The 17,459-nt window shown below is 36.7% G+C and overlaps 1 pseudogene across 1 annotated transcript; it reads left to right on the top strand.

Moving 5' to 3' along the window:
• Positions 1-11,603: 11,603 nt before the first annotated feature.
• Positions 11,604-16,554, top strand: LOC306655204 (methylglutaconyl-CoA hydratase, mitochondrial-like; annotated as a pseudogene). The gene has a single exon. The product of its transcript is annotated as a methylglutaconyl-CoA hydratase, mitochondrial-like (transcript).
• Positions 16,555-17,459: the final 905 nt, after the last annotated feature.

Below are 17,459 nucleotides of genomic sequence, written 5' to 3'. Positions count from 1 at the left end.
ATATTTGTTATAAAATTTCACATTAATAAAACAGTATATAAAATAAATTTTATTTTATTAAAATTTTTATGTTTTAGTTATTTATTTTTAAATATTTTTATTTTTTTATAGCCATTGTGGATGGGATTCCTGTCATGATTTTTTTTTTCTCAACAATCTTGTTATTGGTGTATAAAATGCTACTGATTTTTGTATGCTTATCTTTTATTTTTACTTTTATTTTTTCCATAGCTTTATTGAGGTAAAACCAAAGTACAATAAAATGCACATATTTGAAGTATGCAATTTGAACAGTTTTGACATCTGTGTAACCAATACAATCAATATAAAAAGCATTTCCATTAATTTTTTAAATTTGAAATCATGCTATGTTTCCTGCATGATATATTACATTAGAAATCAATCACCTTAAGATATATAGAACCTTACCCCCACATGCCAACTATTTCAAAATTAAATGGCACACTTAGAAATATCTCAGAGGTCAAGGAAGAAAGTACAGGAAAAATAAATAAAAAGTGCTTTGAACTAAGTGATAATAAAAGCTTAAAATATCAGAATCTCTGAGATGAAACAGTACTCAGATGAACATTTATAACTTAGAGTACTTGTATCAGAAAGAAGCTAGAATAACAATCAAATTATTTTTAAATTATGTAGTAGCAAGGAAAAATAAAAGTAGGAGCAGAAATATATGAAATAGAGAAGAAATAATACAGTTAATACTTGATAAAAATCAAATAAGTCTAACCAAAAAAAATCAAGAACACAAAAATTAACATCAATGGAAAGGGAGCTAGCAAAATAACCCTATAGATGCTAAAATATATTAAGGTTATATTACAATTGTATGCCAACATATGTGATAGCTTACATAACATGGTCTATATTAGAGAAGGATCCATGTGCTGCTGAGAAGAAAGTATATTCAGTCATTGATGGATGAAATGTTCTCTATAAATCTGTTCAGTCTGAATTAACAATTGTACTTTTTACTTCTATAGTTTCTTTATTTTGTTTTTGTTTGAAGGATCTATCCAGTGGTGACACAGGCATGTTAAAGTTTCCCAATATTATTGTACTGTTGTCTGTTTGATTTTTGAAATTGAGAAGGGTTGGTTTGATGTATGTAGATGTTCCATCATTTGGGGAATAAATATTTATGATTGTTTTGTCTTGTTGATATATAATTCCCTTAAGCAGTATGAAATTGCCTTCTTTGTTCCTTCTGATTAACTTTGGCTTGAAGTCTACTTTATCTGATATGAGGATGGAAACCCCTGCTTGTCTTTGCGATCCATGTGAGCGACATGTTCCTTCCCATCCTTTCACCTTCAGTCTGTGGATGTCTTTATTTATGAGGTGAGTTTCGTGGTGATAGTGTATTGTTAGGTCTTTTTTTTAAATCCAATCTGCCAGTCTCTTTTTTTAAAAAATAGTTTTAGTTGTAGATGGACACAATATCTTTGTTTAATTTATCTTTTTATGTGGTGTTGAGAATTGAACCCAGTGCCTCACACGTGCCAGGGAAGTTCTCTACCACTGAACCACAACCCCAGCCCAAGTCTACATCTTTTGATTGATGAGTTTAGGCCATTAGTGTTCAAGATTGTTAATGAGATATGATTTGTATTTTTAATTTTTAATTAGAATGAGTTTCTCCTTTGATTGAGTATTCCTTTAGTGTAGTTGCTGGTTTTCACTCTTTTTTTTTTTTTTTTTTCATTTCATCTTCATGGAATATTTTGTTGAGAATGTTCTGTAGTTAAGACTTTCTAGCTGTAAATTCTTTTAATTTTTGTTTATCATGAAAGGTTTTTATTTCATCTTCAAATATGAAGCTTATTTTGCTGGATATAGAATTCTTGGTTGGCATTCATTTTCTTTCAGAGTTTGGCATATGTTGTTCCAGGGCCGCCTACCTTTGAGGGTCTGGTTGAGAAATCATCTGAGATCTGTACTGATTTTGCTCTGTATGTAATCTGATATTTTTCTCTCCCAACCTTTAAAATTCCATCATTATTCTGTATGTTAGGCATTTTCATTATAATGTGCCTTGGTGTGGGTCTGTTGTAATTTTGTACATTTGGGGTCCTGTAAGCCTCTTGTATTTTATTTTCCATTTCATTCTTTAGGTTTGGGAAATTTTCTGACATTATGTCATTGAAAAGACTGTGCATTCCTTTGGTTTATATCTCTGCACCTTCATCTATCCCGATAAATCTTAAATTTGGTCTTTTCACGTTATCCCATAATTCTTGGAAGTTCTGTTCATGGATTCTGAACAGCTTCTCTCCATGGTCAACTCTATTTTCAGGATTATATATTTTGTCTTCATTTTCTGAGATTCTGTCTTCCAAGTGGTCTAGTCTGTTGGTGATGCTTTCCATTGAATTTTTAATTTAGTTTATCGATTTCTTCATTACAAGAATTTCTGCTTGTTTTTCTTTTTCAGAATCTCTATCTTTATTGAAGTAATCTTTAACTTCCTATATTTTCTCTCTGATTTCATTCCTTATACCATCCTTTACTTTGCAAATCAGTTTAACTGTGTACATTCTAAACTCCTTCTCTGATATCTCTTCCACTGTGGTTTCAGTACTGAACTGTTTAGTGGGAGATGAATAATAACAACAACCAATGCAAACAATATATAGCATTAAACTAAATTGTTTGTACTGTGATGTCTACAATATTAATTACCACACTAAACAGAAATTATATGATCAGTTATTGCCCACAATAAAAACAACAAGTTTGCAAAGGGTTTACAATTTCAAATGGTATACAGGGAGACAACAGAACTGATATAGAATGGGATAATTATGAAGGAAGAGGAGAGAAAAAGTAAAAAGTTAAAGGAAGAGTAAAAGAGAACAATAGAGATTGGCTATTAGCAGAAGAAAAGAGAGAATCAAGGGAAACAGGTAGGAGAAAATACATATAAAGTAAAATTTTTTTAAAAATTAAAAACATAAAAGAATATCAAACAAAACTAAAATGTACTGTTCAAACATCCTAGTTCACAAAAAACTAATCTATGAAAAAAAACTGATTTCAAAAATGCTAGGAATGAGAAAAAACAAATATGAAACTGTATAAATATCCATGTACCATCAAGGTCACAATTAAACAGAGAAAAAGAATTTAAAAAGAAAAAGATCTTGATGAAAATTTAAAGAATTCTTCTCCGTTGGAGTTCAAAATATTCTCAGCTTCCCTTCTCAGCAGTTTCAGGTGGGGTCATCTGGAGCTTGATGCTCCACCCTCTGCATTGCTGGAGTGAGAGAGGTCATCCCGAGGTGGAGCTCCTGGAGGCAGGGTGTAGGCTTAGGCGGGCCCCAGGCTCTTTGCTGAATGCTAATTGGTCTGGAGATTTTAAATCAGTGCACCTCCAATGCCCAGTACTTGCTGGTCCACGCTGGAAGACTCCCCTGGGTTCCACTCGTGTGATGGGGGAACGAATTCTTAGTCCCCTACATCACTTTTGGACCCCACATTTCCTGGTCCCTGGTTCAGTCTCCAACTTTCCTGCCCCACCCTTCTGAGTCTCTCAGCTTGTCCTGCAAACAGTCGGATTGGAGGAGGAAGGGTAGAGCCAGGTGGGTTTCCAGGACCAGTTGTCCCTGTGCAAACCTCTCTCCCTGTCTGATTTTCTTCTGGTCACTTAAGCTCACTCTATGTCTTGCGGTGTGTGTTTACTGGGCCTGTATTTTGGACCAAACACGGTTTGCTAGGAATTGACCCCATCAGCGGCCAGCTCCCTGGGCAGCGGCTGCAAAAGGATTCCTTCCTTTGTCCTCCGCATGCCACCTGGATACTGTGCAGTGTGTCTTTCATGTTTGCAAGGCAACGTCCTTGATCTCTGAATGTTCTGTTCCTGGACACATCTTGGGCCTCACAATAATGCGGGTGCCTTTAATTCCCTTATCCCTCTACTGTGCCCACGGAGGGACCCCTCTGGCTGGAGCTTCTGGTTCAGCCTTGGCAGTGGCTCTGCCACTGGGGATTTCTTCCTTATTTTATTATATCCAACCTCCTGCGTCCCTGGTGTGCTTTGAATGATATTTAGAAAGCAACGCTTAGGCACTTGGTGTGCTCATTGTTATTGGCATATCACTGCTTCTAGAGCCTCTCTCAGGCTAGAGCTAGGGAATGTATGCATAGATACACACCTGTCCACATGCTCACACACACCACACACTCAGGCTAGAGCTAGGGAATGTATGCATAGATACACTCCTGTCCACATGCTCACACACACCACTCATCATTTACATCTATATTTGCTTCCATACCTATCTGTATTTTAAAAAGCCATGAGTCTACACTAGTACTTCCAGCTCCAATCCAACTATATAGGATTCACTTTAGATGCCCTCCCTTCCATATTTGCACCTCCTCTCTCTGGTGTGTGTTATCCTTATGTTTACTTGTTTATGGCAACATGCTCAATGTCTTTCTTTTTGTGGTACTTGGAGCCGAATGCTGGGCACTCTATCACTGAGCTGCATCTCCAGTTCTTTTTTATTTTTTATTTTGAAACAGGGTTTTGCTAACATCTGATGCTGTGGCCTCCTGTGTAGCTGGGTTTACAGGTGTGCACCACCACACCTGGCAATTCATTCAGTGTATCTAATGTCCCATGTTCATGGTCATTCACTCCCTGATGTGGTCACCCTCTACTATACTTACTTTCTGACCCTCCCCTCTAGGTCATTCCTCCACCAGGACACTCTCCTCAACTTGTTCAGATTCTGAACTCTTCAGGGTTTTCTCTGCAGTGAATGCCCTCCTTGCTCCACCTAGACTCTGACTTCCCACATGGGGCCACCCTCACATGGACACCCTTTCCCCCAGCTCAGGCCCTAATTTCCCATGCTGAGCTACCTCTCACGTGGCCTCTTGCACTCCCAGCTCTCTGACATCTTTTGCTGGGCAGCCCCTTTGTGGACACATGTCTCACACTTGGAAACATCCTTTGTTTTTGGGAACAAAAATATCCAGCATCACCTGTGTTTTTTCAGTCCTGGAAATAAGCCCCATCTCCCAGGAGTCCTAGTTTCTTTTAGTTTAGTTTTTAGAAATCAAGACTGAGGCACTTGGTGTGCACACTGGAATACACCATGTTGGGCTGTCCCTGGTCACAGCTACTTCCTTTCCTCTGCTCTAACCCCCCATGTGCTCCTTCCACATTGGTGGCTTCTCACCCTGCTTGGGCTCTGACACCCCACAGGGGCTGCCTCCACAATGCCCCTCACCCTCCCCAGCCTCCGATACCCAGGCAGGACCTCCCACCATGGGCTTGCGTTCCTTGCCAGCTCGGACTCTGATTCCTTGTTCTAATCCATGTGGCTACATCCCAACTCCCAAATCTCCATGTGTGGCATGTTTTTATTGGCCATTTATACATCCTTTATCAAGGGTCTCTTTGGTTTTTTTTCCCCCATTTATAACACTGTTATTCTTGGCTCATTGATTTGTAGTGGATTTTCATATATTCTTAATCAAACTCCTCTTATTATTATTTTTAAATTAACATCATTTATTTTTTAGTTAAGATAGAGGTCTTTTATTATTAGAACTTTATAGTTATGACACTAGTGGAGTTCATATCAACAAAAGTTCTCTTTTTTATTGGCTCCTTTCAGTTATACATAACTGCAGCATCTATTTTATATAATTATACAAGCATGGAATATATCTTATTCTAGTTAGGATCTCATTCTTGTAGATATACATGATGGTGAGAGTCACTGTAGTCATATGTGTACATAGGAATGTCAGATTCATTCCACTTCTTTCCTTTTGCTATCACTCCATCTTCCTTCCATTCCCCGATGTCTAATCTACTGAACTTCTATTCTTCTCCTGCCCCTTATTGTGGGTTAGCTTCCATGTATCAGAAAAAACAATCAACCTTTGGCTTTTGGAGACTGGCTTATTTCACTTTGCACAATAGTCTCCAGATTACTGGCAAATATCATAAAATCATTTTTTATGTATAATACTCCATTGTGTATATACGCCACATTTTCCTTAACCATTCATTTGTTGAAGGGCATCTAGGTTGTTTCCACAGCTTAGCTAATGTGAGTTGAGCTGCTGTAAACACTGATGTGGCTGCATCACTGTAGTATGCTGATTTTAAATCCTTTGGAGTGGGATAGCTGGGTCAAATGGTGGTTCCATTCCTAGTTTTCTGAGGAATCTTCATACTGCTTTCCATAATGGCTGCACCAATTTGCATTCCCACCAGCAACGTATGAGTGTACCTTTTACCCACATTCTCATCCACATTTATTGTCACTTGTATTCTTTGTAAGTGCCATTCTGACTGGACTGAGATGGAATCTCAGTGTAGTTTTAATTGGCATTTCTCTAATTGCTAAAGATGTTGAACATTTTTACATATATTTGTTGACCAATTGTATTTCTTCTTCTGTGAAGCATCTGTTCCGTTCCTTTGCCCTTTTATTAATTGGGCTATTTGGGGGGGGGGGGTGTTAAGTTTTTTGAGTTCCTTATATATCCTGGAGATTAATGCTCCATCTGAGGTTCAGGTGACACAGATTTTCTCCCATTCTGTAGGCCTCTCTTCACGCTCTTGGTTTTTCTTTACTGTGAAAAACTTTTCAGTTTGATTTTACTTCTTGTGGTTTAAGGGTTTTGTTAAGGAAGTCAGTTCCTGAGCGGATATGTTAGGGCACTGGGTCTACATTTTCTTCTGTAGGTCCGGGGTCTCTGGTCTCATTCCTAGGTCTTTTATCCATGTTGAGTTGAGTTTTGTGCGGGGTGAGAGATAGGGGTTTAATTTCATTTTGTTACATGTGGATTTCCTGTTTTCCCAGCACCATTTGTTGAGGCTATCTTTTCTCCAACGTATGTTTTTGGTGCCTTTGTCTAGTATGAGGTAACTGTACTTTTGGGGGTTTGTCTTTGTCTTCTATTCTGTTCCATTGGTCTTCTCGCCTGCTTTGGTGCCAATACCACAGTGTTTTTGTTACTACAGCTCTATGCTATAATTTAAGCGCTATGGCATTGTGATGTCTCCTGCTTCACTTTTCTAAGAATTGTTCTGGCTCTTCTGGGTTTCTTATTTTTGCAATGAATTTCATGACTGTTTTTTCTATTTCCATGAAGAATGTCATTGAAATTTTGATGGGAATTGCATTGAATCTGCATAGCACTTTTGGTAGTTTGGCCATTTTGACAATATTAATTCTGCCTATCCAAGAACATGGGAGATCTTTCCATCTTCTAAGGCTTTCCTCAATTCATTTTTTTTAGTGTTCTGTAGTTTTCATTGTAGAGGTCTTTCACCTACCTCTTCTGTTAGATTGAGTCCCAGGGCTTGTTTGTTTGTTTTTTGGTTTTTTTGTTTTGTTTTGTTTTTGAGGCTATTGTGAATGAATGGTTTTCCTATTTTCTCTTTCAGCTGATTTTTCACTGGAGTATAGGAATGCCATTGATTTAAGAATGCTAATTTTTTATCCTACTTTGCCAAATTCATTTATGAGTTCTATAAGTTTTCTGGTGGAGTTTTTTGGGTCTTCTAAATATAGAACATGTGCTTGGCTAACAGTTTTAGCTCTTCTTTTCCTATTTGTATCCCTTTAATTTCTTTCTATTGCTTAAATTGCTCTGGCTAGAGAGTCAAGGACTATGTTGAACAGAAGTGGTGAAAATGGTATCTGTCTTGATGCAGTCTTTAAAGGGAATGTGTTCAGTTTTTCGTGGTTTAGAATGATGTTGGCCTTGGATTTGTCATATATAGATTTTATGATGTTGAGGTATGTTCCTATAATCCCCAGTTTTTCTAGTGTTTTAATCATGAATGAATGCTATATTTTGTCAAATGCTTTCCTGCATCTGTTGAGATAATCATGATTCTTGTCTTTATGTCTATTTATGTAGTGAATTACATTTATTGATTTCCATATGTTGAACCAAACTTGCATCTCTGGGATGAAACCCACTGGATCATGGTGCACTACCTTTTTAACGTGCTTTTGTATGTGATTTGCCAGTATTTTACTGAGAATTTTTGCATCTATGTTCATCAAGGAATTGGTCTGAAGTTTTCTTTCCTTGATGTGTCTTTATCTGGTTTCGGTATCAGGGTGATATTAGCTTCATAGAATTTGTTTAGAAGAGTTCCCTCCTACAAAAGTTCTTTGGAAATACGTGTATTGAGAATGCTCCAGTCACATGAGTTTTGCCTTTTGTTATCTTAATGGTAGTGAGGGGCAGTTTTTTTTTTTTTTTTTTGGCACTGGGGATTGAACCAGAGGGTGCTTAATTCACGGAGCCCCAGCCCCAGCACCACCCTCCCACCTTTTTACATTTTGAGACGGGGTCTCACTAACTTGCTTAAGACCTTATTAAGTTGCTGAGACTGGCCTTGAACTTGCAATCTTGTTGGAATTACAGGCATGTGCCATCACACCTGGCATTTTTACTCTTTATGAAGTCTAATTTCTGAGTTTTAAATTTTATGGTTAATGTTTTTTGTGTCCCATTAGAAATGTTTGCCTACCCCAAATTTGGGGAGATATTCTCCTGGTTTTTATAAAAAGCATTTTAACGGTTTAGATTTTAAGTTTAGGTATATGTTTCATCTCGACTTAATTTTTGTTCATGCTATGAGACAGAAGTATACGTTTTTCTCCACATAGTTTTCTAATGCTGTTTATTAAAAAGGTTCTTCATTTCTTAATGACTAACCTTAGATCTTTTGTCAATCATCAACTGTCATATGTTGAGGAATTATTTCTGGACTCTATGCTGTTCCACTGATCTATGATCTGTCAATAGGCCAACACTCCACTGTACTTGATTACAATAGCATTATCACAATAGCTAGATTGTGGAACCAACCTAGATGCCCTTCAACAGATGAATGAATAAAGAAATTGTGGTATATTACACAATGGAATATTATTCAGCCATAAAAAAGAATAATATTATGGCATTTGCAAATAAATGGATGGAATCAGAGAATATCATGCTAAGTGAAATAAGCCAATCCCCAAAACCAAAGGCTGAATGTTTTCCCTAATAAGTGGAGAATGATATATAATAGGGCTGGGGGGTATGGGGAGTGAGAGAAGAATGGAGGAACTTTGGATTATGTAGAGGGAAATTAGAGGAAAGGGGGTATGAAAAATGGTGGAATGAGACAGACATCATTACCTTATGTATATATATGATTACACGAATGGTATGAACCTACATCATGCACAACCATGGAAATGATGTACCCCATTTGTGTACAATGAATCAAAATGTAGCCTGTAAAAAATTTTAAAAATTAAAAAAAAAGTCCAGTTGAATAAGTCCCCCAACTTTGTTCTTCTTTTTAAAGATGTTTTTTCATTGGTCTTCAAATTTCCATATGAATTTTAGAATCAGTTTATTGATTCACTGCAATAAATTCTCTTGGCCCTCTGATTGGGATGATGTTGAATCTATAGATCAAATTGGGGATACTCTCTTCCTCCTCATCTAGAGATATTTTCATTATGAACTGATATTTGCTGTTATTTTTAAAAAATCTACAGGAAGAATAATATGGATTTTTTTCTTCAGTACTGTGGCAAATTTCATTAATTATTTTTTTAATTATTAATAATTATTGCATTTATATATCAACCAGCTCTTGCCACTGGATAAATCCCCTTTAATAATTTTTTTTTAGGATTGTACACTGTATATTTTTAAAACTTTGAAATTTGCTGAGACTTGCTTTATGGTAGATGTTATTTGATAAATGTTACATGTACACTTAAAAAGAATGTATATTCTGTGTTTGGGAGTGTAATATTCTATAATTACCAATTACAGAAATTGGTGGATAGTATTTACTTATGCAATATTTTAACTTAATTGTTTTTTTCCTGTTACTGAGAAAACAGAGTTGAATTTTCAAAATATGATCGTGAGCTTGTCTATCCTTTTATTAACTTCTGCTTTATGGATTTGGAACTAGGTTCTTAGCTTCATATAAGTTCAGACTGCTTTCTGGTAAACTGTTAATATGAAAATTTGTTAATATGAAATTTCCCTCCTTAAGTAATACTTCTTGCCTTAAAGTCTACTTTCTCTGATACTAATATAATCTATATGCTTTGTTTGGTTAGTTTGCATGACATATTTGATCAAACTTCTCATACTATATTTATTTTTGCTCTCGTATTTTTGTGTGTATCTTGTAAGCAGCATATAATCTGATCTTTCTTTTAAAAAAAAACCTGACAATCTATGTTTTTTAATCAAGTGTTTTCTTTTCATTTACCCAAAATATGAAATAATTAAGTTGGGTTTAAGTCTATTACATTGCTATTTGTTTTCTCTTTTTCCTATCTTTTCTTCTTTCCTTCGTGCCTTTTGATTAATGGTTTTAATATTCCATTTAACCTTTTGGTTTTCTTTTTACTATCAGTCCTTTAAGTTAACAATAGAGTTTACAAAATGTATTCTTATTACAGTACAGATGTCACTGTCACAAATAACACATGAATCCTATAAATTAATCCCCACTTATCCCCACAAACATATTTTATTACTTTTACATATTTTATTTCCTACCTGTTACAAACCCCATAAATACCTGTCATGACACAAAAGACTAGTGACTAGCCTTTTGTATGCACTCAGTGTGATCACATGGGGTTATTTTCTTTCAACCTGAATAAATCACTTTAGGATTTCTTACCATGTTGGTTTGCTAAGGATGAACTTAACAGTTCATTTGTCTGAGGACTTTTATCTTTTCTCACTTTCCTATTTGGAGGTGTTTTTTGTTATTTTGGTTTTGTACAGAATGCTAGGTAGATGAGATTTTTGTCTGCTTTTTCGTTTCCTTTCAGCATTTTAAAGATGTTAGTTATTTCATTGTCTTTCACTGTCCATGGAGTTTTAAGAGATCAACTATGAACTTTATTGTTGTTTCCCAGAGATATTATAACCTTTTTTTCTGGCAGGTTTTAAGATTTTATTTCTATCTTGGGTTTTCATAAGTTTGCCTATGCTGTATTTAGATATGATTTTATTGTTCTCCTTGGGGTTTGTGAAGCTTTTTGAATCTTTAAGCTTTATTATTTATTAGATTAAGAAAATTGTCAGCTATTATTCTGGGGATTTTGCTTATCTCGTCTCTCCTCTCCTGAAATACCAATTACACATGTGTTAGACCTTTCGCCTGTACCCCACTTCTTATTTGTTCTTTGATTTTCCCTTATTTTTCCCTTCTGAGTTCAGTTTAAATATTTTCTATGACTATCTTTGAATCTAGATTGAATCCAATAATTCTTAATATCAGATATTTCAACTTGCAGCTGTAGAATGTCCATGATTCATATTTGTGGATTCATATTCTCTGCTGAAGTACTCTATCTTTTCATGCATTTTGTCCATCTTTTCTTCTAATTTAAAAAACCACAATCATCATAGTTATCTTGAAGTCCTTATTCCAATATTTGAATCATCTCTGGATCTGCGTCATTTATTGGTTTTTCTCACGGTTACTGGTGGGTTTTCTTCCCTCCCTTTTATTTGCATGTCCAGTGGGGGTTTTGTTGTTTTTTGTTTGTTTGTTTTGTTTGCTTTGCTTTTGTCTACCAGAAAACACAGTGAAAGGGCTCTATGTGATATGTCTCTGAGTGCTGAATCTTGTTCTGGTAGGGTGGACTTAAATTTGTCCCTCACCCACATTGTGTAGCACTACGGGTTCATGTCCTTAATCCAACTATGTGATCTTTTTGGAGTTCCTGTTAAGTTCCCAGGCATTCCAAAAGGTTTGTAATTCTACATTTGGCTAGGCATAACTGTGTATCCCTACCATTGTACAACCTCTGATCTCTAACCAGTTCTCAGCCTTCCAGAAACTATTCTGTCAGACTCCTGGAGTTTCCCCCTGCATTTACAGATCTTACCAGTGATCAAATATCAGAGGTCATTTTTATGCAGTTTTGAGATCTCCTTCTCTGTGACCTTCTTTAAGTGAGTTTGCACTCCAAATCCAGCTGTGTCAGGAGCCTTGAACTCTGATCTCTTTTTCCTCAGCTCAGAGACACTGATGCTCTCTGCTTAGGTGATACATCTCTGCGTTGGGAGGAATATGAAGCTTCTTTTCCCTGATAATAATCCCACCTGGTTGCTGTCCAGTGCCTGCAAATTGTTGTTCTGCATAATTTTTCTTGTATTGTATTTTACATCACAAAGGTGAGTCCAATGCCAGCTACTCAACCATAACTAGAACTGGAAGTCATTCATTCATATATTAATTCATACATTAATCATGGTGTCTTTCTAGCTATAGTGCAAGACTAAAAATAAACAGCCTCTTACCACATACTTCCACTAAAATTCAGACTCCAAATGGGAAGTTCCCATATTTTTGTAGGCTTGTCTTTTATTTTCATGCTCCCCATAAACGTTAAGGGCTTACTAAAACATACTCAGCCCAATCTTTGCTAAATTTCCTAACAACCACAGAATTACAATAAAACTAAAATTCACAAATTGGATGTTGGATTGCAGCACTGGGGGCTTCCGGTGCCCTGCAGGTTGGCCACTTCCACCTGGTGGCTGCTTGTCACATCTGACACGAATGGGGAAGATCCGGTCCAGTTTGTGCAGGACTGCAGCACAGTGGCTGGGCTGGGCAGTTTGGGCCTCGGGCTGGGTGCCGGCAGTCGGGGATCCCTCCCCAGGGAGGGGATACAGCTCTGAGGCTAAGACAGAGGAGGAGTTGTGGGTGTGGCATGTGGAGGAAGACAACCCAGTGTTGGGAAAAACTAAAGGGGTTGTGAAGAGGAGAACAGCATACTGCTCATGTCATTTAACTTTGACACATGCTCATGGAGCACCTACAATCTGTTAACCACAAGTGAAAACGAGAATCGTAGTGCTTGGAATAAACAGACCTTATAGCAAAAATGCACCTAGTAAAAGTCTTATAAAAATGCTATTGAAAGCTGTGTATGCTTTAAAATCTGATTAAGAAAGTTTGAATGACATAATTAGGAGTGAAGTCCCAGAGATATTCTGTGCGGGTGCTGACCTTAAGGAAAAGACCAAAACGCATTCCAGTGAAGATGATCCCTTTGTCTCCAAAATAAGAGCAGTAATTGATGACATTGCCAATCTACCAGTGCCAACCATCACAGCAACAGACAGACTTGCACTAGGTGGTGGTCTCGAATTGACTCTAGCCTGTGATACAGGAGTAGCAGTTTCCTCTGCAAAAATGGGCCTGACTGAAACAAAGTTGGAAGTTATTCCTGGTGGAGGGGGACCTCAGCAATGACCACATTCCATTGGAATGTCTCTGGCCAAGGAGCTCATCTTCTCCTCAAGGAGCTCATCAGGAGTGCTTGATGGTCAGGAAGAGAAGCAGGAGGCAGATGCTGTCTGCAGAAAGACCCTGGACCTGGCCAAGAGAGTTTCTACCTCAGGGACCTGTTGCAATGAGAGAGACAAAATTAGCAATTAATCAAGGAAGGAAGTTGATTTAGTAACAGGATTAGCCATAGAAGAAGCATGTTACACTCAAACCATTCCAACGAAAGACAGACTTGAAGGTCTTCTTGCTTTTAAAGAGGAAAAGCCCCCTCACTATAAAGGAAGACAGAAGAAACAGAAGTTTTCACAATGCCACTGTGATAAATGTACTTCTGAAAGTATCTTTCAGATTCACTCTGGTGCCTCAGTACATGGCATTTCAATGACCAAAGTGAAGAGCAAGTTACTCATATGATGTGATAAGCACCTGGAACGGACCCATAAGTGTACTTCACACCAATGTGTATCATGTTATATTCATTCAGATTTATAAAGCTAGTAGTATATATTGTCAAAAATGAATTAAAAATTAGGTATATTTTAAATATTTCCTGCATATGAGATTTTCCATTCAAATTTTTTAATGTGAATAATTTATATATTGCACATTCTAGGGAATTATTAATTGTATGTCTACTGCGCTGCATTAAGAAAATAAAATTATTTTTATATATCAAAAATAATAAATTCACAAATTGATTTTCATACTGATAGACTATTTTTGGGGGTGAGGGGAAAAGAGATTTCCTAGGTCAAAGACAGCATGAAAGTACAAATGCTCAGATTTTCTTCAAATGTTAAGAGTGAAATACATAAGCTTTGTCATCTCATTCCTTCTTGCCTTTTTTTAATTGCTATTTTGATTTTGGTACTGGAGATTGAATCCAGGGGTTCATTACCACTGAACTATACCCTCAGACCTTTTTATTTTTTATTTTGAGGCAGGGTCTTGCTAAGTTGCCCCAGCTGCTTTCGAACTTGTGATCCTCCTGCCTGAGCCTTCCAAGTAGCTAGGATTACAGAAACTCACCCAGATGCTTCTTACTCTTTGATAAATGCAAAAAACTAAAGGAATAAAATTCATGTACCTTCACTAAAATGGGCATACACATAAAATTAGATTAGCGTTAGGGAGTTCTATAATTCCTGTTTCTCCTACAAATTGCCTTTAAGACAACTCAAATCCTAAGTAGAAGCCTAAAATAAAAGAAGATAATTCCTGGGTAGGAGCCTAAATTAAAACTTTCATAGTAGAAAAGTTGTGTGTGGTCTTAGAAACCAGAATTTATTTTTGTTTCCCTCAGGTTAGAAAGAACAAAGAAGTTTTAGCAAACCCTGTTTCCCCAATACTTTATTGCTATTCACTTGACATTGAAGATAAAGTTATTAAAAAGTTTCTAAAGTATGTGAGTGTGCATATATGTGTGGTGCTGGGAATCTATGAGGTGATTTTTAAATTGTGCTTATTATGGCCAAAACATTTATGATGTCATTAAACATATATTGAATATTTAATGTTCAAATAATGGAGGGGTTGGCAAAATCATTGTTCTATTCAAGGATTTATTTTAATTTTGTGGGAGGTGTAAATAAACAATCATGGAAGTAAGCAGCAACTTGCTACACTTAAATGTTAGGAAAGTTCAAGGAGAGGGAAGATCTCATTTGTGTGGGTAGAATGGACCATAAAGGTTTCAAGAAGGCAGTCGCATCAAATTTGGTAAATCTTAGGTAGGGCTTTGACAATTGGGAGAAATAAAAGGATAGAGTGTACAAGGAAACAGAATCACATAGTTAAAGAAAAGGAAATAGAATAATAGGGGTCCAATTTGCCTGGAAATTAGAAACAATACTGGGAAGTTAGTGTCAATCTGTTTTCTGTGTCTATAACAAAATACCCAAGACTGGGTAATTTACAAAGAATGGAAGTAAGTTTAGCTCATGGTTCTAGAGGCTGGGAAATCCAAAACATAGTTCTGGCAGCTACACAGGGTCTGGTGGGGACTTTTCACTGCATCATAAGATGGCAGAGGACACTATATGACAAGACAGACAGAGCATGGTAGCTGGGACCTCTCTTCCTCTTTTGTAAAGTCACTAATCTCATCAAGGGGGCCCTACCCTCATGGCCTTATCTAATCCTAATTACAACCCAAAGATCCCATCTCCCCATGTTTCCCCTTAAACACATGAATTTGGGGATTGTTTCCAACACATGAACTTTGGGGAGATATTAAAACCAAAGCAGGTAGTGTGTGGTGTCTCCCTTTTGAGTGGAAGATGAGGAAAAATAAGCCAGAGGGAACCTATTGTTGATCAGAAAAACACTATAAAATTGGAGTTCAGGAACATTCACCTGGCTATAAGAGAAAATATCAAAACCTGAGGGTCAAAGCTACATGAGAGTCTCCAATCGCCTGATCTTGGACAATGCAATGAGTTCTTGTAAAATTGTTTATTTAATCTAAAGGATTGTCCTGCATTCTGAAGCTGAATCCCTTTTACAATATACCACTGTTTAAATAGTGTACAGAAAAAATTGGGCTGTGATGTGACTCAGCTGTGGAGTGCCTGATCAGCATGCATGAGGCTATGGGTTTGATCCCTAACACTGAAAAATAAACAAATAAAAATCTTAAAATATCTATAGAAAAATCAGTGATACTTGTGATCTTCCTGCCTCAACCTCTGAAGTAGCTGGGATTACAGGCATGTGCCCCTGCGTACAGTTTTGTGATAGGTTGTTTTTTTTTTTTTTTTTTTTTTTTTTTTTTAAGAAATGTTTTTGTTTGGTAAAATTTAAAGTTGGGAATCCCATACTGGTCCTCAAATCCTTTTTGAAATACCATTGGTGAGAAAACCAGAAGCCTTGGAACTACTAACACAGGGTGGAAATTCAGACATGAGGGAGATTGGAGATAGTACGAACAGTCTTACACAGATTGGGGAAAGTGGGGTTGAAAGGAGGAAAGATACGGGAGAACTAGAAGAGGATAGAAGTTCACTGGATTAGACAAAGGGGATGAAGGGAGGGGAGAGGGATGGGAATAGGAAAGATAGTAGAATGAATCAGACATAACTTCCTTGTGTTCATATATGAATACACTAGTGAAACTCCACATCATGTACAACCACAAGAATGGGATCCTAATTAGAATAAGTCTTATTCCATGTATGTATACAATGTCAAAATACACTCTACTGCCATGTGTGTCTAAAAAGAACAAATTTAAAAAGGGGAACAAACATTTGGCTATGGGAGTCAATGAAGGACAATTTCAAGAGTGCCACTGATAAAAAGAGGGAAATCAAGAGAATAATGATAGTCTGGTGGAGGCAGAGTAGGCAGAGGCTGGTAAGGAGGATTAGTTTTGGAAATACCATGTGGATGTTCTTGTAGGACAGTTGTTTAGAAATGTCCAACAAGCAACCAAGCAACTGAATTGTTAAGCTGGAGTTCATTAGGAGGAATCATTTATTAATAAGACAATGGACATTTATTTTATACCTATATGAACCAAGCACTAATTTTAGGATAAAGAGATATATTTACATGTAATCTCTATAGACTCCCTTAGAACTCTCTTCATTAAGTATATGTTATTTAATATAATCCTTTTATTAGATCATATTTTGTTTCATGAATTCAAAGCAACACATTGCAAGTTCAACAGTATTCAAATTTACAATTGATCTATAATATCAAAAATGGAAGGAAAACTAAGGTTAAAAAAATAAAACTTTATTAGTTAGCATAGGCTACAGTAACAAATAGACCCAAATGTGTAATGGCATAGCAGCATAAGAGTTTCTGTCTTGGTCACAGTTTCTCTCTCGATGGACAGGTAAATAAGTTGGTGGAATGGCTCTCCTAAGGGACACAAGCTGAGGAAGTTTCCACTGCATGATTTATAAGGTCATCTGTCACATCCATCTCAATCAGCAAGCATGGGTGATTTGGGACCTTGAAGTGCAACATCACTTTTACTCATACTGTACTAACTAGGACTCAGTCACACGGACACATATAACTGCAATGGTAGCTGGGAAGCACTGCCAAGCTTTGTGTTCAGGAAGAAGAGGAAATGAATTTTGTTGAACAGTTAGCAATC

The sequence above is a fragment of the Sciurus vulgaris genome (assembly GCF_902686455.1).
Source record: "Sciurus vulgaris genome assembly, chromosome: 2".
Taxonomy (NCBI): domain Eukaryota; kingdom Metazoa; phylum Chordata; class Mammalia; order Rodentia; family Sciuridae; genus Sciurus; species Sciurus vulgaris.
Note: the sequence above shows the minus strand (reverse complement) of the source record. Positions and strands in the feature narration are given on the sequence as shown.